Source organism: Corvus moneduloides, chromosome 2 (assembly GCF_009650955.1).
Source record: "Corvus moneduloides isolate bCorMon1 chromosome 2, bCorMon1.pri, whole genome shotgun sequence".
In the NCBI taxonomy this organism is placed as follows: Eukaryota; Metazoa; Chordata; class Aves; order Passeriformes; family Corvidae; genus Corvus; species Corvus moneduloides.
Window position 1 is genome coordinate 25285195 of NC_045477.1, and position 21257 is coordinate 25306451.

A 21257-nucleotide genomic window follows, 5' to 3' on the forward strand; every position below is an offset into this window, starting at 1 on the left:
TCAGGGCTCTCGGGAGAAGAAGGCGGCCGCTAGCCTGCCAAAACCCGACCAATGAGAGGCGCCGCCCGTTTGGCGGACGTTTGCGCCTTCCAATAGGAGGGGCGCGTAGCGGACCGGCTTCGCCTATCGAGAATTAGCCGTGGGTCGCCAGGAGGGGGGCGGGCCCAGGCGGCGGCGGGAGGCGGGGCCCGCCCTGAGTGGCGGCGCTGCGAGCCAATGGGTGAGGGCCGGCGGGGCGGGGGGGCCGGGGGCCAATGAGGGGGCCCTGCGAGGCGGCGGCGGCCGCCTCTGAAAGTGCCGCGAGCCGGCGGCGCCGAGCGCGGGGCAGGGGAAGATGAGAGAGGTACCGGCGCTTCCGGGGTCAGCGCGCGGCCGGGGGCGGGGCCCGGGCGTGCTCCGCCCACCGGGGGCGGGGCGGGAGGGTGAGGGGCGGTGGGGGGGGGGGCGACGGGCTCTCGCGTCCCGGCGGGGAGGGAAAACCCGTATTCCGGGAGGGAGCGGAGCCCCTATTCCTGGAGGGGGGACGACGCGCACCCGCCGCCTCCCGGAGTTTTTTCACCGGCCCGAAAAAGTTTGGGAGCCGGCGGCGCCACTCCCCGGAGGGTGCGCGCGGGCGGGGAGGGAGAGTTGGCACCAACATTCCCCCGGTTGTCCCCCCCCGCGCCGCTCCTCCTCCTCCTCCTCCTCCTTCTCCAGCCGCGCCGCCGGGAAAAGCTGGCGGCGCCCGTTTGTGAGCGAGGGTCGGGGAGGGAAGAGATGCCCAAGAACCGTCTGGGCACGATCCCGTGTGGTGTGCTCTGGGATGACCCTGGCCGAGCGGAGAGGTTGGAGCGGATGACCCAGTGTGGCCCCTTCCAACCTTGCGCAGTCTGTGATCCTGTGGCTCTGAGAGGGCAGGTGGGGGTTATCCCCGGGAGAAAGGCAGTGCCGGTGCCCGGGATGCCCCGCGGGATGCGGGCTGAGAGCCCGGCTGGGGAGGAGCTGCTCGTCTTCCCGCACCGAAGATCTCAGCTGCTTCGGGGTTTTGGGGGGTTTGTTTGTTTTTTTATGCCGTCCCTGAGGGCTCACGGAGCAGATCAGTTGTCCCTCGTTGCCCCTGCTGAGGCTCTGGCAGCGCGGTCCCACCCGAGCGCACCGCGCGTCCGACAGCGCTTCCAGAGCCATCGGTCCCTCGTCCTTCCTCCCACCGCCGGGCAGGTGCCTGTGCCGAGGGGACAGCGTCGTGTACCCAGGTTTCTGTAGCCCAGTCCGCAGGGAGTGGGCTCACGTTTGTCAATCGGAGCGCAGGGAAGAAACAGATTTGCAGGTTGAGGGGAAACGGGCTGCCGCGCTGCCCGTCGTGTCCCCAGACTCTGCCTCTTTTTATAGCGGACTAACTCGGTGTTTCTCAGGTTAAAAGCCCTCCTCTCAGCCTTGGAGTCCTCTGTGCTGAATGGCAAATAGGAAATTGTGAGAAAGTAAGACTCCTTGTCTAGTCAAGCAAACTAATGCGCAACGCCTGAAGCTCGGCTCTCTGAGCAGAGTAATTATTTAGGAGCAAAAAGTATCTCCATAAAAACTGTTATTGTCTACAGCTACTGGATCACAGTCCTGAAATCCGAGAGCCTTCCTGGGTCTTTCTGAATGTCTGGGATATGCTCTCATATAGAAATGATGTCTTTGGAATTTACGGGGCTGAGGTTGTAGAAATGCAGAACCATTTCACGTCTGTGAGTCTTGGGGTGCTTTGCAAGAAAGGGTAACTCAAGACAAAAATAAATCTGTGATAGTAGAGTACTGTTATCCTTCTCTTGAACACACAAAAACCCCTCAGAGGCAAGAGCTCTTTCAGCTGTTCAGAGGATGCAATGAGGACACAGTATTAGAGCTGACTGGGAGGATCCTTCCCTCCCCAGTGGAAAATGTGGTATTTGTGAAGTTGCAGTTTTCTGCAAGAAAGTTCAGTTTTACTGGAAAAAAGAAGTTACATTATTCTGACCAGAAAATTAAAGTGATGGTTCATGGCTACCTGCCTTGCAGACTTTTGTCAATTCTACTTTCTGCTTTCAGGGAGAAAGCAGAGTTAACAAAATCTTCCCCTTAGAGACTTCCACCTTTTTTTTTTTTTTCTTTCTTTTTCTTTTTTTTCCCCCGTTTTCTCCTCTTTAAAGGAATTGCTTGGAATTTTTATTCCACAAAGGACATGAGAGCTTTACTTCTTACCCTGAAACACAACTAAATATTTTTTCATAGCACAAAAAATTCCAGTCTTGGCCAGCCCATTTCAAAACTACTGGAAACCTTGGGGCCAGATCTTTGGCTTGTACAAACTGGCTAGTTCCATTGTGTTTAGTCCACAGAGGATTTGGCCCTAGTTAATTAATGGTTCACCCGAGGTCATGCAGCGAGTTGATTTTTAAAGCTGGAGACTGAATCAAGAGCTGTTATTATTCAATCCTGTCATATATCTTGAAGTTTACTGCACAACATTATATTTTTCTTAGACAAGCTGGATTAATAAGAGGCATAATCCACGAGGCTCTGATTGCAACTTTTCTTAAAAATCACGTTCTTAAAAAAATCTATTCAATCGTGATCTTACTAGAAAAGCGAGTAAATATGTAGTAATTAGTGCATAGGTGACACTGACTACCGAGGGAGAGAGAGGCCTTGAAAAACACTGCTTTTGTTATTTAAACCTTTCTTTCAAAGTACAAAAGACATTTGATTGGCACTTCACTGATTTAATAGTCCATTTGTAATGCAGGAAGAACATTACAGAAAATTTTAGCATTATTTTAAATCTCATCATTTAATCTGTAGGTGTTTTTTAAAAAATCCTCATTTCTAGGAGAAGAAAACTTTCTGATAGCATGTGGAATCTGTGACTACTCAGTTGTTAAAGATATGAATGCCTTGTGTCTTCCAAAAAGAAGTGGTTTATGAGTCTTAAAATGTATCCTGTTTGTTGTGTTAGCACAAAAGTAAAAGACAAGGAAAATCCTTCTGGCTGAGGATTTAATGTTTGGTCTTACTGTGATGTAACATTAGGAATGGAACCTAAGCCCTCTGCTTTAAAATCAGGGTTGCCAGCACTCATATTAAAGAGAAGAACAGTTCAGATCCTGTGCAGCAGCAGTGCCACATGTACTAGATGTACTAGATGCCCATTCAATCATCTGAATTTACAGAGGTGGTCTTTCACCTGTACTTGCATAAAGATGCTTTGTGCAGGTCGAATTTTCTTCTGTTTTACACATGGGGAAGATAGAAAGGCCAGAAATCCAAACAGACTGGGTGGCTGCACACACCCATTTCCCCCCATGTTCCTGATTTTTCAGGGGAAAATAAGATTTCATAAAGTTCATAAAGGCTTGTCTCTGCCTTCCAAATGTTTGTTGCTAAAATCTTATATGCTAGAAAGACTCTGAATTAAACAGCACTGGAATGACTTCCCAATGTCAAGAGCAGTCAGTGACAGAGTTTGAACAGACCTTCTGCCTCCCAGGCCACAGCTGCACCTATTGGCTTCATTGTCCCATCCCTCCTACGCACATGCATACCTGGCATTGTTTTGGAAATAGAGCAGAAACTTGATAATTCAAACTGATGACTCCGAGAGCCACTTGTGGAATTAATTTATTGGGTAAATTAATGACTAGATATGCAGGCAGATTAAAAAAAAAAAAAAGGAAAAAAAGATGGTGTGTCATAGTGTATTGTTTGTTCTGCTACCTCTAACAGTGTGATTTATTTGTCACTGCATTAATTGAGTATCCTGGAAAATATTTTGTTAGAAATTTTGTAAGTAAGGTCTTAAAAAATCTCAGCATGGTTCTGTTCTTGTTATGTAAATCTGCGAGGGGAATTGGGTTTTCAGATCTTCAATGACGAGTTATAATTTGGGATTAGAAATTAATCCATAGCACCTATTTTGTGGCACAGGATTTATAGCATGCCTCAGAGGTTAAACCATAGCCTTAGTATACTGATCTGTGCTGTAGGCTTATTTGATTTCGGCAGGGCTGCCTGCCTAAGACAAATAGGATTTGATCCTTGCTGGGTAACCTTGGTCAAATTCCAGGCGGCCCTCAAGACTTACTATTTCCATCTTGGTATTAGAAAATAAGTGTGTTCTTTCTGTTTATTTTTCACAGGGCCTCAGTATTGTTCAGTATAGTTTGTCATGTGAGGCTGTAAATCCCTTCAAGCGAGGTGGAATTTTAGATTTGCAAACTGTTCCCAAATGATTGCATGTGTATCATGAAGGAAAAGGCAGTCCTCTAGCCAAGAATGGACAGAACTTACCGAGTTTAGCTCATTAAGATTCCAGAGTGACTGCAGATATTAATGTAGAAGATGCTATGGGGAAAAATAATTATTTTTAATTTGCTCAAAGTACCAAATTAATGTTAAGTAAGCAGAATTCATCTGTAATTGCCCAAGAAATCTTACCAGCAGTTTAAGGTCTCTGAAGAACTATTGCAGAGAGTTTGCACAAATCATTACAGTATTGATAAACAAACAAACAAAAAAAATACAGTGTCTCAAATTGGCAGCTATTAGTAAACTGTCCTTGTTTACCTTACATAGGCATGATGACCCTTGATCTTGGGTATCAGAGCAACCCAAGCAAAGCAACATTCAGTTCTTTAATTTTCATGAGCAGTATATACACTGAGGGGAATCATTGAGCGTTTCTGAAACAGAAGAAAATAGTTACCATTGACCAGTTTTCACAATCAGAGGTGATTTTGGAAGGTCTGTGTTGCTTTGGGAGGTCCCATGTTTGTGGCCTGAGTAGGCTGAGCAGGAAAAAAACCCCCAATTTTGGGATGTAGTTCATTTTGTGCTTACTGATATCAGTGGATCTCAGATTGTACTCTGATTTTCCCAGATATTCATGAAAGATGCCTCAAGTAATACCAGAATAAGACATTTTTTAATCAAATTTTCTCATAGGAGAAAGTGCTTATTCTGACTCTTCTAACAGCTTATTCAAAGAAATAATTATTCCTTCATCTTTTCTTATTTTTTTAAACCAATATGGGGTCCAAACCAGTTATTGCTTCTTATATTTTCTTGAAAGCTTGTTGAAGACTGAGTACTTGTTTACCGGATTGGGTTCCTGGCTTAAGACTTGGGCCTCATGAAGCTCTCTGCTCTGCCACGAATAGCATATTTGACTTTAGGGAAAAATTGCTAAGTCTTTGTTTCCTATCTGTACAACAGGAATAATACCATGTGCTGTCATCACAAATATTTGCAAAGGTATGTATATGGAGAATTCCAAAATGCTGCCATCAGGGTTATAAATACTATCTCAAGTAATAATTTCAAATGGTATGTGCCAGTTTTTCCATTGGCTGTTTGGTTTGACGATAAATGCCAATGTCAGTAGTTTTATAAACTTTGGTGTAGTTATTCTGGGTTGGCATCAGAAAACAGAAGGTGGCTTAGACATGAATTTCCTCTTTGAAATAACTGAAGTGACATCAGTGGAATTATACAGGAATGATTTTGGCGTTGATACTGCTGAAAGACATAGTGCTCTCTGAGTGCTTTGGCCTCATGCAAAGTGAGCTGTATTAGTAGTACAGGAGTTCAAAGCTTCTTTGGAACCATAGTCTCCTCTTTACCATTTTAAGTTTTCAAGTACTGCAGCTAGCAAGTACTGTTTCTGGAAGAACTTCCAGGATTCAAAAACGTGCTTGTCTCAAACCCAATATTAATTGTACACAAAAATTACTTAATTTCCCATATGACTGTTAGCATGTCCATTTGACTAAAGCTCAAGAAGGTAGAAGTTTTAAGGCATTTTTGTAGCAAGCTCCAGTCAGACATCTAGGCTGCTTTTCTTATACATAACACCTTCTATTTCCAGACACTGTAAATATTGGCCTTCAGAATAGCTTTGTGCAGTGTTTACCCACATCACGTTATGGAAGATGAAGGAAGCAGAAAATACCCACTGTTTCCAAAACTAGTGATAATTTTTAACTGCTTGTATTTTTGTATGCATCTGTTGAGACCCTGAGGCTTTATTTCCACCACCACCACTGGTTCTGTACACTTCCCTCTCCCACTGGTGCTAGTTGTAAGTTGCAGTCATTAAGCATAACTACCTCAAGGTAGATATTGAACACTGTCAAAATTCACACAGAAGTTAAAGCTTTTAGGTGTAGCAAAACTAGGGCAAAGTTCTGGGGAACAGGTTGGAAGTGCCTGAAGTTTGGGCCTCCAGAAAAGTTGACATTCTTCTCTATTTTTAAACGTACCAGAATGGAATTAGGGATTGAAATGGCAGGTGCTGCTGTTCTTCTGTTAAAAGCAGCAATATCTGTTTTGTTAAACAGTTCTCTGTTTCATAACTGTAAAGTAAATAAATAAAATCTTTGTGCTGCTTAGGTTGAGTTTAAATGTGGGGTCTAGATAGTCTCCAAAACAATTTGTAGGACTTCTCCCCTATTGTAGTGTGTGAATAACACCCACTGAACTCAATGCGAGGGTTTTTTTATCGTGTGGCTGAAAAGAAGGGTCCCTATTTATAGCAGTCAAACGTTGGCAGGTGCAAGACTGGTGAGAAATGTTAGTCTCACACATACAAACTAGTTGTTTAGGAGAGACTTCTACATGGTGGGAGCTGCTCCTCGCTGGGCCGCTAGAATCAACAGCGTTGCTCAGTGGCTGTCTTCTTGTTGAGATCAATCAGCTTGTATTTCCAGGAGGGTGTGTAACGAAGAAGGGCCTGATGGTGCTGATTGCAGTAATATACTTAGCTATGGCAGCCTTAGCTATTATTTATAGAAGTGCTAATTATATCAATAGAAATAGCAATATTAATACTGTTAAGTGTCAGAATCCACGCTTGACAGCATGAACTAAACACAGCTACTGTGAAACAAAGCAGCCAGCTTGTCTCCCTTGTCAAACCACCAATATGCATTTCAGGAAGAGTACACACCCACCTTAATTGCTTGGGGTCTCACCATTTTTGCTCATCTTGTTATATCACTATCATTTCAAGCTGAAAACTCACAAGACCGGCTGTTCCCATGAAGTGTAGACTGTATTCAAAGTCAGTCTGGAAAATTCAAACTGTGACTAAAAGTGTTACAGTGGATTCCAGTTTAAAGCTGTCATCCTACAATGCTGGAAACTGCAAAGTGTCTTGAAGTTCAGAATCTGACCCAAACTTTTTTTTTTCCTAGTCTGTATCCTACCACTTCTTGTTTACAACATATTTGGTGAGGACGCACGTAGATTTCAGTACCCACAGTTACCTTCAGACTACGTTATAGCCAGCCTTAATTGGCATCTTTTAAAGGGCAGAAATCATATTACCAAAAAATAAACAAAACTAAAAGAAAACAAGAGCATATTGAGACTTATTGTCTGGTTGCTTTTTTAACATTTAAAATATGCTTGATTTCCTGTCACAGCTCTTGTTACGTCTGCCTACCTCTTGTGACAGTGCTTTAGACTGACTTCCCAAAGGAGCTTACAAATCAAGCAGGTTAATGTCTTCATTAAAACTGAATAACAGTTTACTTTGGGAAAAAAACATATTAAATATTTCAGGATATTGAACACCAAACTACTATTAAGCTTTAACTAATGCATTTACTTTGCTGACACTTGCTCTCCAATGGGATGTGTAGCTCAAGTTAATGTCACTCGAAGTGATGTTTAAGACTTCATGAGAAAGTGTTTCCAACCCCTTCTGGATGATTTTACTCTAATTCTATCACTCTGTACTTGAGAAAAAGTTTTAAATTAGTTATTTCAGCAACTTGCCATCCTTATTTTGGAAATGTACTGGGTATAAATGTCTCCTTTAGAGTTTTAAAGAATCCTTTTTATGTCCTAGATACATGTGGTGCACTGTGTAAAGAGAGTGACAGGCTGTTGGCCTCCGGACATATAAAGAATGTCCTTAGCATGCTTTGCCTGTGGGAGGAAAATACAAGGATTGTTGCAAACAGAAAAGGTTTGAGTTTTGTCACCCATGACTGCAATCTACCTTAAGGCATGACTGATTTAGTGGATCAGGGGGATAGAAATGGAGGCACATGGCCAGCAGGTCAAGGTTTCTCAGCTGGCAAGTGGAGATGCTCTGTGTGGGCTGCTGTTACTGCAGAACTGTGGGCTTGTGTCGTTCTCACTCTCTGCAGAATCCATTTGCAGTGATGCCATGTGGGACACGGGCATCCCATCAGTAATAGGAATGGGGTTTGTTTGGGTTTCTTTTGTTCATGTTGCACTGCAGATTCTGTTGCTGTAATTTGCTTTATCAGCTCTTTTGTTTTTGTTGGGATTTTTTTTTTGACCTCTTCATTTGGCAATCCTACCGTTTACTTATCTATTATCAGAGCTATGTCAGACTGTGATGCGTCATTCTTTCTGGATCCGACTGCAGCAGCATCCCAGTACATGATGCAATCAAACAACATTCCTCCTCTGGCAGATTTAGACCAATCCTTTTGAAGTTTGTTAATGTATCCAAAATCAAAGCCACTTTCAGTTCTACGCTGTAAGAATATGGATACTTTGTTGTAACCTTTCCCACCGTTGGTCTGTAATAATCCTGGAACTCTGCTGACATCCCTTTAAACTCTGTGAACAGGTGATCTGTGAGTAAATCTCCCTGAGGAGTTACAAACTTTCTTGAATTATTTACATCTTCTGTAGGAATTCTGTCTTGCATTGCATACTGGGCTGATTGCATAGATGATACAAACTGAGTGATGCAGAAAGAAATGGAAGATGTGCCTAGAACATAAGGATATGCCTTAGACTCATGAATATATTACATAAAAAATGATTCCTACTGTAATGCTGCTGGCTTTTGCTGCGTGTACTTGAGGGAAAAAATTTGTCCACAAAACTTAGGATCTTGGTTATAGCCATAAAGAAATTGTTGAGAAAGATGAATGGCTTAGAGAATAATTTATGCAATAGACCAAAAATAAAAAGCCTGGTTTAACTACTAGTGGGTATCTGAAAGACGTCATTGCTCAGTGGTGATGTTCTGGAATATAATGAGCACTAGCCTCATCTCATTTGGCAAATGTGGTAATTCCTGGTAGGACAGGAGATAATTAACGAGTGCACATGGAATATGAATTGGTTTTTTTTTATTTTTACTCATGGTCACAACGCATTTAAGTTCAGCAGAGTAGAAAAAAAAAAAAGAAATTATTAGTTTTAGTAGAATAATTCTGTGAGGCACCCCACTTTTTGAATAAACAAATACAGATCAATGTTTTCTTGAATTTGGTGGTCATGCACATTTATTCAGTATATTGTCATTCACTCTCTTTAAGTAGTTCCATGTGTCACATTTTTGGGGATTTTACATCTGTGGTTTAAAAACAAAAATCGTTGTGCATAATCCTGACTTGCAAGATAAATAAGACAGACCTGGTTTTGTTACCACAGTGGCTGAGTACTTGCAAATACATACTCAGGTTCATGATTTGCTTTCTGAAAGGCCACATGGACATTTGTTAAGGCTTTGCATTTTCTTCCAGTAAAATGTAACATTTTGGTCAAAGGGTGTTGACTTCAATGGAACAGGTTAGTTTAAAGTGAAGTTACCAAAAAACAAGGACCGAGATGAACAGGGTTAATAATCCCCCTTTTTTAGAGATGGCTCATCTTGGTGCCACTGGGAGACATTCACCCAGCCTTGTTGTCCTGCCCATGTTCTGTGGATGCCATTCACTTGGGCTGACAACGTGGTGGTGCTTTTTACCTAAGCAGCACTGTTCCTGGGCAGCATGATAACCCAGACTTGACATGATAAGCATGCTAACTCCAGATTCCCAATTAGTATTAATGTTATTTGCATGTGTGCATTCTGACAGAAGCTAGATGAGATCAGTGCCCCATCCACTGCTGCTGGGTATTTTATATGCTGTAAAAGAGGCGATGCCTCAGGAAGCTTTTAGTTAAAAAGGCAAGTCAGGAGAGAGGTGAGGGAAACAAGATGTTAGAATTTCCACTGTTGTGGTTGCAGACCAAGACACAGGGAAAAATTAGATGATTTGATTGGGATAATCCAGGGAAAGGAAATAGAGGTTTTCAGAGGCAACTAACTCCCACTAAAGCAAGTATGGGAGTGATGTGCCAACCTGCCATTTGTGCCTTTGAAAATTTCCCCAGGGAGTCTATTGTAGAGCCAAGCATTGAGCTCTGATCTTCAGTCCCCCACCAGACAATAGTTCCTTTCTGCTTTAAGAGTTTTTAATTGAAAAATACCATCTGAACAGTGTCTGTAAAGAATTACTTTTCCTCAGAACCTCCAAAAGCAAAGCAAAATGATGTGCTGCAGCAGTAAATTAACCAGGGATCAAAATGAAAACCACAGTCTTGTTATGAAAACCAGAACTGGTGGGTAAATACTGTGAATTTATGACACCACTGGAAAAATAAATCCACTCTGGTAAATTGTTAATACTTCTAGAACTAAAGATTTTTGGTTTAATTATTAAACTATTCAAAACTCTTCTAAGCAGACCTTACATACAAAAGCTACAGAATGTTTAAAAAAATATACAGAAGTTCATCCCTTGCTTTTCTGCAGGCACTATTTGTATCTGTATCGGTGTTTGTTTCAGAGAAGAGAATAAAACTGAAGTCCACATGACCCTATCTTACTCTCCCCAAACAGCAGTAACACTTTTTCTTTTATATAGGGTTGTACGTATATTCACTCTCATGTTCTCATCACTTTGTTAGGAGGTAGACTCTCTTCCCATTTTTCAGGTTGGGAAATAGTGGCAGAACTCAAGGTTACACATATCCAGAGAAATCGTGAGAGTCAGATTACGCTGCTGGAGTGACCCATGTTCAGGCCACTCCAACACATCCCCTAATAATATTTTACAAGCCTGAGCCATCTGTGTGTGATGAGATCAGAAGTAAGGAAGTCTGTAGTTGCCAAGAGAATTTTAGCAAGCAGAACTGTACAACTACGAAGAAATCCTACAGCATCAACAGAGGAAGCTCAGAGAAGTAGTCACACGGAGCTCTTTTTGACTCTTTTATTTGGAGACTGTTCTTGTAAAATTTTAAGGGTTTGTTCTCCTGTTGCACACCTAATTGTTGTTGACCGTATTGTCAGCTTTCCATACGTTATTAGGAGTCTCCAAAATGGCTAATCCCATATTTTGCAAAAGCAAGAAGATACTACTGCTACATCTCTCTGTGCACTTGTAGGGGTAGCCGACCCCTGATCTTGGCTGCATCCCAGTGGTTTGGCTTCCTTCCCCTCACAAGCTCCTCACACACACACATGCTCAGAAGTACCCCAAACAAGAGACCCCTTGAGAATTCCCTATCTACTTCTGATCCATGGACTTCTTGCCATGTGTGGACTTCACATCAGTGAGATGGGTTCATTACTTATGCCTTCCTTCTTTTATTTCGTGTAAGATGAACTTCACAAAACCAGATAAATACGAAGGATAGGCCTTTCAAAAACTCTCAGCATCAGTTTCACTCTTCTCCCTTTGAACACAACCAGGACTTGACTGGAGGTGGAATTAATCCCACACTGGGCATTTTCAACACTTCCAGACATAGAAGAATTTACAATCCTACAAAAGGGATTCTGAAGTTGTTCAATGGATATGAATCTTTAGCTCTCAAGAATGGTTCTGATTCTGGAACAGAAAGTCCCTTGAGCTGCTTTCTTGGTTACTATGGGTTAAGTTCAATTAGGCTTTCTCCCAGTTTGTTTTATTAGAAAATGGTATTTATTTGACTGTGGTATGCTACCTAAAATTGTTATAATTTGTTTCTTTATTTCCATAAACGTTTCTCTGTTTGTTTTGGAAGAGTGGTTACTTAAGGAAAAAAAAAAAAACAAAACAAAAAACCAAAGTAAGCTTAAAAATATATTGCTTGTCTCCCGTATCAAATTTTCTCCTGTAATCAGTGTATATAATTTTCCTATAGCACCAATCTAAACAAAAAAGGAAAAAAAAAGAAAAGAGAGGAGATAGACATTAGAATCTATTTTCAGGATGGCATATCAGACCACACGCACTTATGGGGTAGAATAGATTTGTTATTTTGGGCAGTACTGTGGAACTTATGAGAAGCTTTCTTTTTTTATACAAAGTTAGTTCAGAGTAGATTAAAGTTTATTTCAAACTCAGCATATTTGACCTCAAGCATCATAAGAGTCATGTAGAATTGGCTCATGCTATTAAATTCCTACAGCAAACTCCATAATAATGATTAATTTCTTTCATAAACTCTCTTCATAATTAATACAGGTTTCATTGTGGGCACTGCTATTCTCATATTGATTATCTCTACAATTTAGATTGGACTCGTAAAATGATGTCTTTGTTTACTCTGATGGCCAGAAATTTATTTTACTTGGATAACTCCCATCATTTGCAAACTGGACTGGGATATTGCTACCATAGAAATTACAAATATTTCAGACCTGTTTCACGCAAGAGCAGGGATAATTTTTTGGCACCTGAGATTAATAATACTTTGGTGTTTTCTGATGCTTCTCATCTGAGACTCTGAGTTCTTTATGAACAATTAATTAAGCTTTAAGACACCCTTCTGAAATAGGAAAGCATTAGTAGCCTCCTGCACTGGATAAGCTCATATTTGGAGATGTTGACTGACTTAGTTCAAGTCACCTGTCAAGTTGTCTACATTCAAGTTGGATATAACCAACTATATTTTCTGATTACCTATCTTATCCTTTAGTTCTGAGGAGTTTTGCTCACCTGGCATGACAATTTTTGATTGTGGCATAGTTCGTTTTGGCAAAATATGCATTTTAAACAATTTTAATGGCTGGGTATGCTTTAGCTGCTTGAACAAGTGTATACCTTTCTTGTTGCTTGTTTGTTTTCAAAAATAATTTAGTTTTATTTCTAAAAATCTTTCATAAGATACAGTTCAATCAGTAAACTTCTAAGATGCTGATAATCCCCTGTAAAAAAACCCCAAAACATGACTTTCACATTTCAGACAGACTTCAGGAGAAGCAGCTTTATCTGGAAAAGCAGAAAATAGTGAATGATGGTAAGGAGAAGGTAAAGAGCCACAAACCAGATTTTGTAACATTACCCTGTACACTTCATGCAGTGTTGTGCAACAGGTGAGCCTTTCTCTTGGTCAGTCTTGTGCATGTTAACAACGTAAATCCACTTTATTGCAATATTAAAGGAAACCCTTCTCATATAACTGAGAGATCTCCAGGATGGGGGCAGTATATTTGGTTTAGTGCTGTTGCCCAGACTCTGGAGGGTCCCGAGCCCCATGGGAGCTGCTGAGCCCTCCTTGTTTTGTTAACTTCAGAGGGTGCTGGGGGGAAGTTGCAGTGATTGGCAGAAGTTAATCTTTGGAAAGCCTTGGAGACAAACAGGAATTCCATTTTTTGAGCTGAATTCAGCCATCCTGCTGTTGCCAAACCTACAAGCAGAAGGAAATGTGGATGTAAAAAGCAGCACGTATATACATATTAATGCTTCCAGTACAACATCCCCCATGCCTGAGGACAGTAAGTTCAACTGAGGACATAGTGAGGTTTACAAGAGTACCTCACATGTTGAGATGCTTTATAGTCCCCCCTGTGAATAGCCTAGCAAAAACCATATGTGAAATATAAATATACTGGGACTTAAAAATGGAGCTGCATTCCAGCCTTTTAAGTTAATTTTGTAACATGCTGCATCTGAGGGCTTAATGTGTGTTGTATCCAATGCTAGCTGAATAGTGCAGGGCTTAATAAATGCAGCGTGTACTGGAGACACCAGAGGGTCTGATGGAAGACGTGAGAAGAGAAGAGAAGAGAAGAGAAGAGAAGAGAAGAGAAGAGAAGAGAAGAGAAGAGAAGAGAAGAGAAGAGAAGAGAAGAGAAGAGAAGAGAAGAGAAGAGAAGAGAAGAGAAGAGAAGAGAAGAGAAGATGGTGGAAATAGCACATTTTAGTGAAAGAACAAATCCAGTTTGAACCAACTGCGTGCTTGCTTCCTTCAGTCCGAAGGCAACAATGAACTCCCGTTGTCATGCTGAGTCAGTTGGCAGTGACTCACTTTATCAGTCTCAAAATTGTCCGGCATTTCATCAGAACTGGATTACACAATGGGTTTTTCCTTTTCTCCCTTTTTTTTTCCCAATACACTTTTAATATTAATAGGCCCGTAAATCATCTGACGTTAACATGTTTCCTCATTAACTTCTACTTTTTTAATTATAAGATTAATAATCATACAACTTCCCAAAGAGGGAAATACAGTAATCCCAACTTGACTTGAAATTCTCAAGGAAAAACTTTCTTAGTTATGTGAGCCTCTCAGTTAAAAATAAGTTAAAGCCTTTTGTTATTTTCCAGAGGATATTGGCATAGCTAACATATGCTCACAATTGTTCAGCTGAGGTATGTGTTCTCTATTGGATGGGGAGAGAAAACTTCTATGTGGAAACAGCAGCCAGTGTATCAAAGGTGAATTTTTCTCCCCAGCATGACTTTTTTGGGGTTTTTTTCTGCAAAACCCTATTGGAGGCAACACTCAAATGCAGTATATTATCCACTGAAATAGCGCACACAAATGGTGTGATGTATTTTATGGGTGTATTTATCCCTTGAACACAGAAAGACACATTACCTAAAATGCAAAGTGCATGATTCTGTACTTAAAAACAAGAACATCTTCACAGTCTCTGTAATCTGTGAAAAAATTTAGGTCTATGAGGCTTTCTATCTAACTCTGCATATTGGTGCACTTCACCAGATTCTTTGATTTTAGCACCTATGCTGTTACACAGTTTCAATGAAAGCGATATGAATAAACTAAAAATGTGGAAAAAGTGATGCTGAGTTGGCTGGACAGCAATGCATCTGTTCTAAAATCCAGCATTTCTAGGTTCAGCCATCTTGTCTGCCCTAATTTAACATCTGTATTTTCCACCTGCATGATTAAATTAATTGTGTTCAATCAAATAAATTTTTAATCACGTATTTAGGGCAAGATACGTATCTTCAGTTTTTAATCTTAGAATATTTGAGATACCTGGAATATGTTCAATGCCTATCCCATCTTTGACATCTTATCCTGGGTTTAATCCCATCCGTCTGTGTTTCGAATCCGTCCTGGTGGCTATGAAATGGAAAGCTTCCAAGAGTCTTTGAATAATTTTTTAATTTTGTTCTTCAGTGGTTCTAGTTCTTTGTTGTTAATTAGATCAAACCACATTTCCACTGAGGCTGTAACGGTAGTGTCATCAGCCTGTAATCTGTCAAGTCCCTCTGAAACCTCCTTCAACTGCTTTTGTAAATTTAGTACCTCTCTGTAAAGTTCCTTGCAGAGAAAAATGTGTGCTATTTTTTGATCAAAGTCCTTCTTGTTTTCAGTGCAAATTTCAAGACACTTGTTGATGCAAATGCAGAATCACGTGTTCCTGAGAGGAACACTGAGTGTCTCTGGGAACCAGAGGGGCACTTTTTCACTCCAGTTACCTTTTTTCACTTGAGTTATCCAGCCTGTTGATGATAGCAGGTTTGTCTTTAGGCTCTATAGTACAGGTTTGGCTGTTAAATTTTTCACTTAGTGTGGCTGAAATACAGCACAGAGCAGCCACATATCACAAGCAGAAGAAATAGTTTTAAACATTCTTGTTTCAAATTTGTTTTTCCTGCCTAACCAAATAGTAAAGGCATCTTTCTCATTTATTTCTCATTGCTGGATGGTATCTTTGGTAACACTGCACCAATATCTATGGTTTTCATTTTTTAATAGCAGCATACAAAGATACATTTCATTGTCTGTAAGCTTGTGGCCATTAGGAGATCATTTGTCATGTTCAGATAGCCAACATGCACTAATGCCACTGTTCAATGCTGTTACTTTTTCTTTTATTATCCTCCTGTTCCTCCTCTTGGAGATTTTTGTAGTGGACAGCTGAATTTATAAGTTTCTGAAAGAAATGTTTCAATCACTGCTATAAATTGCTCCTTTTGTGTTCCATTGAAGGCAATATCATTAAGACAAAATAAGGTTGCATCTGTCTTGTTAAGCAGAGCTTTTCTTTACAGCATAATCAGCTGGTTACCTTATTTCTGGGTCTTCAAGACACAAAGGTGTCTAATGTTTAAGAGCATCTAGGAGGTGTAGAACACAGATTTATATCATCATTACAGTTATGTTTAATAATGATAATGACAGCATTAAAACATCTCACTTTCATGTTCATCAGACTCATCAGAGTCCTGCTTCAATAGTTTCACTTAAAAGAACATCTCATCTTGAAGGGTCTGCAAAAATGAATTGTCTGCATTTTTTGAGATGGATATGAAGTCATCCTAACTTCTTGAACAATTTTGACAATGCCTACACTATACTGTTAAAGAATTATCTTGGGTTTTGTTACTTTGGTACATGAATACACCTGTTGCTTTCTCCGACTTCTCTTGAAGTCAGATAAATGAATATAAATTTTTATGTGTGTTAACCATTAAGCTCCAGTTTGTAACATTGGTATCTTTATTATTAATAGTAGAGCAAGAAGCCTGCAGTCTGGATTTAACAGTTAGGATGGAAAACCTGGGTGAGAGCACTGGCTTTTGTTAGACTTGTTACAGAATACTCAGATTACTTAATGGAAGTTTTTAGATACTAGAAGTATTGTACATTCATGACCAAAGCCTGTTTCATTTATTACTTTCTTTTTAGCATCATTTGAAAAATGATTCCATCAACTGGCAGCATGTCTCTCATCAGGCCCTGAAAGCGTTATTCCCCATGTAAGTAGGAAGGCAAGAGTTTATGTTTTTTGCTGTCTTTTAAGAGGGACAGAACCGCTTTACTCGCGTCACTTTCCTGTTGAGTCTTAGAATGTTTAAATTTCTCATTTGCTGATAGAAATTAGAGCCTGATTTTTCAAGCATCACTTCTTCCTATTCTTTGTTTTTTTCATGTAAACATTTCTAAGTGTCAGATCCTGAACAGTCAGCACTGGATTGTTCCTGTATCTGACATTGTAAATATAGGTAACATGACTCATGGATTCTTGGCCAAACTATATATAAGCAACCCCTGCAGCAAAATGTAATAACATCTTCCCTGGGCCTATTGTGAGGGGCTGAGCAGGCCATCTTTGGTCAAATGCATTTCTGCTTATGAAACACCTCTAGCTTTGTCTGTCAGGGCTCTGTCTCACCAATCACATCTGGTTTTTTTGGTTTGATGTTTAAATGGAAGGGCATGGGGAGCACCCCTCTAAAAGCCAGTGCAACTCAGATGCTTTCAGTTGCTAGGAAAAAAAAAAAAAAAAGCCAATTTACCAGCACCATACAACTTGTGCTTCTTTTGTTCATATTTATCATATTTAGTGGTCCTCTATTACCTTTTTTTGCCTCTGGGGATTTTTCTTTGTATTTTCAGTCTCTCTCACGGCTGCAAAGTAGTGTGCATCCATGTGCCAGTAGTGTGCAAGGCCAGGTTTGGTGAGGCTTCAAACAACCTGGTCTAGTCAAAGATGTCCCTGCCCAGAGCAGGGGTTTGGAACTGGATAATCTTTAAGGTCCCCTCCAACCCAAACCATTCTATGATTCTATGATTACCCTCTCTGTGCAAATGAAAATATAATGAAAAATGAAATGAAAATATAAATGAAAATATAGCAATCAGCTTTACAAGTAACTATTTAAATTGTTAATTGACATTTTCTCAAAGATGGAAGTGCATATACTGCTTTAAGAGTGAGAAGGACATATCGGGTACTGCAGGAAATTCCAAGAAGCTTTCTGTGGGTTGAGAGTGTGGCCACAGTGGGAGAATGTGTGGAGTGGTAACTATGTGGGATGGTTTGCTCTTTATCCATCAAGTACTTCCTTGTCCCCACAGGGATGGTCTTAGGCCCAGATGAGAAATTCCCAGGATTTGATCTAGTCTTGAGTGCACTTGAGACAACTGGGGACTGAAAGGCTGAGATAGTAGGGAGGAGTTGGAGAATGAAGGTGCTAAGAGGAGTGGGGTGAAGGCTGCAACTCAAGCAGGGTGCTTTACTGTACTTTTTTAATCACATGCCACAATCCACTGCCCTTCCCAGATGTATGCAGATTTCCATGATAAGCTTAAAGACTGCTGTAGGAAATTCCTTTTTAGCCCAAGAAGTATTGCCTAGGAATTTTTTTTGAGTGGAAGGACTTCAGTTCAGAGTCAAACCTGTGATGTTCAGGGGGCTTATGGCTACTCCTAAAACACTCGAGTGATTTCTGGTCATTTAATTGTGACAATTGAGTAATTAAGTGTACAATGTTTTACTTCCAGCTTTATTGTATGCCTTTGCCACAGTTTTCAATATGCTTCCTAGTCTTTAATCTACACTTCTTTTTAGCTGTTAGAAAACAAACTGGAAATATCTTCTTTTACTCTAGTAGGAAGTTTTTTATACTCCTTGAGGAGAATGAGATAACTTTATGCCCTTTTCCCTTACTTTATTCCCCATTTTGCCTGTCTTGTTCCTTGATGGCTTTCATTCTTTGATCAATTCCATCAATTTTAATTGGAATTTTTTTCCTGTCTTCTCTTGTGATAAAAAGATATTTTCAAGTAATCTGTTTCTTTAGGCCCAGTGGTAAAAGGGCTGTCTTTGGGAATTTGGACATCTATTTTCCATTAAAATGAATGGAATGAAGTGTTAGTATCTTGCAGGGATTTGAACACCTTTGAGCTATTGTGATGTAAGCATTCTCATTCCTCTGAAACTGATCTCTTGTAGATAGGGATGGATAATCTTAAACTTTGAGACCTGTGGATGTGGTGTAACATGGATGTGGAGAGAACCTGTAAGTCAAGTTTTTGGGCTTTATTTGTCTTGCACATTTTCTCAGAGGAGTAACCTGTAGTTATCCCAAAGAACTTCCAGCATCATTAAGAACCTAACACTGAAAATTCATAGGAATAGCTATAGCCTGTCTGCTCCAGAAAATGATGTAATTTGTCACTTTTCTTCGTATTTTGAAACAGGGATCAGACTGAGTTGACTTTTAGCAGTGTGGTGAACTGGTGCTTTTGTTCCCTGGTGGTTGACTTCTTGTGCTCCAAAATTACAGCTTTAATTTAGGATGTAAAAAGCTTGTAGCTGCTTGACTGTGAGGTTCTAATTAAAGATTGCATTAGATGTGAGCTGACACTTGTTTATTTCCAGTCAGTCTCCCAACACAAGAATTCTTGGATGTTTCAAGCAGCATTGACTCTGAAGACTATTGTCAGTCATTTAAATGTAGGAACTATTTACTGCTTTACTGGTTTTTGGTTTGGTTTTTTTTTTCAAGAAGTAAGGCAGGAAAAAGAAGAGATAATCCTGTTATGTAGACCTTCAGCATTGTCACATTTTGATACTTGGAGCCCAGAATACTGTTTATATTGAAACAGCAATTTGGGAGAGTAATGCGCCATAAATCCTCTTCATTATAACCCTGTGGCTACCTTTCTCATACCTGTTTTAAAGATGCTTACATGAGCTCCACGTGGTGCCTGAACAGGAAGCCCCAGCTCTCATGACTGAAAATAGCTGTGCTGCACCAGGTAGCCATTAACAGCTTGCTCACAGTTTGCCCCCATAAGCCCATTTCTGAGAATCCCCAGTGAATTTTTATGGTACATTCCATCTTTACTCTGGGAATCCCTAGGAATTTCAGGTTGAAACTCATTTGCTTACTCAGTTGGATGAATGTGTGATGTATAGCTCCATATTTATGTAGGATTTCTATCAGACGTGATTTTCTTCCCTTGCTTGGTGCCTGGCCCTCAAATGGTTTCCTGAAGCTAGTGAGACTTTCATTCAGCTGTAGTGGCAGTACTTTTGTTTCTGAAACAGAAAGTGTAAAGGTGTACTGGCATTTATGGTTCTAACATCTGTGATGTTATCACAGTGTGTTAAAAACAAATGTCGATGCATTCTGAGACTACAACAGAGAGTACTTAAAGTCATATTTCTATCCCGATTCTCACCAATATTTTGTTGGCTTCAGGACAACTCAACAAATGGAACAGTAGGACAGCAAAGTACCAGCTAATATAAAGTTATCTTTATTCCAACTTCTGTTTATTTTGCTGAGTTTTTTTGTTGCATATTATCAAATGGCTTCACAATGTGACCTCTGACTTTGAAACAAAACAAATTAAGTGTTAGTTAGTACTGATTAGTGCAATGTTAACACTGATTCTTTATTTACTCAAAAATCAGGAAATTAACGTTCCTCTGACAAACTTAATTATGCCTAATTGCACAGATATTACAAAGGAGATCTCTCATTATATAATCATAGATAAGCCTGGTAGCAATACCAAATCTTACAGTCCTAGCTAATAATTGCAAAGAAAGTTATAGGAAAGGAGCCCTTTGACCATAAAATAGTATCTGACTTGAACTCGTTACAAAACCTGACTGAAGAGTAGCATTGAAGTTGGTACACTTTGTTTCTATTATATCATTTTGAAAATATTATGTCACCTTGTTCTGTATGTTCTAGTTCTGTAATGAAAGGCCCTTTTGTTCAAACACAGGCAAAATAAAAGAGTTGTTTGTCTATAGGATACCGAAGCTCATTTCTGTCAGGCTTACACCACCACTAACCTCGCTAGATCTTCCAATTTTTGACAGGTTTGATTGAAAGAAAGGTTCTTATCTCTGTTCTGTTCTGTAAAATAAGACCTGAGGCTTAATTTTCAGTTATTACAACTTTTTGCTTTTAATTTCTTTGGCTTTAAATAATAAACTCTCTCATCTCTTCCTTTCAAAATGAACTTCAATTAATACTTCATGAAAAGAAATGCACCTCTAAATGTGTCCTTTAAAACAGCTGAGCAAACTGTGTTCACTTTATCAAAAAGTATTCTCCTTTAGGCTAAAACTAAAGGACTAATTGGAACCAGTCTAGTTTTTCTAATAGAACTTAGATTATATAAAGTAAAAAAAAAAAAAACCAACCCAACCTGGGACATTCCTTTTCTTTATTACATCTAGTGCCTCTCAGTTCTTTATTCTTCAGAAACATCTTTGATTAAATGTTTCAAAGCTGACAAATCCTGCCCACATACACACAAAAATAATCCTGAGGTGGTCTACGCATAATCAAAGTTTGTGAACATGAAACTTTTATACTTAAGGTTGGTGGCATTGCTGTTAGTAAAAAGGTTACATCCTTACTAGTGTTTCCTGGGTGTTCGATACAGGGCTCAGCAGTTAAGTTTGATGTTGGAGTGGGCGTCTGAGGCTATCAAGGATAAACCTT

The 21257-nt window shown here is 40.0% G+C and overlaps 1 protein-coding gene across 1 annotated transcript in view; it reads left to right on the forward strand.

The window, feature by feature from the left end:
• Window positions 1-266: 266 nt before the first annotated feature.
• The window catches only part of ZBTB20 (zinc finger and BTB domain containing 20), a 501190-nt gene continuing 480199 nt past the window's right edge, over window positions 267-21257 (forward strand). The window contains exon 1 of the mRNA XM_032098516.1: window positions 267-343. The gene's annotated coding sequence lies outside the window, so the exon portion shown is untranslated. The remainder of the gene's footprint in view (window positions 344-21257) is intronic.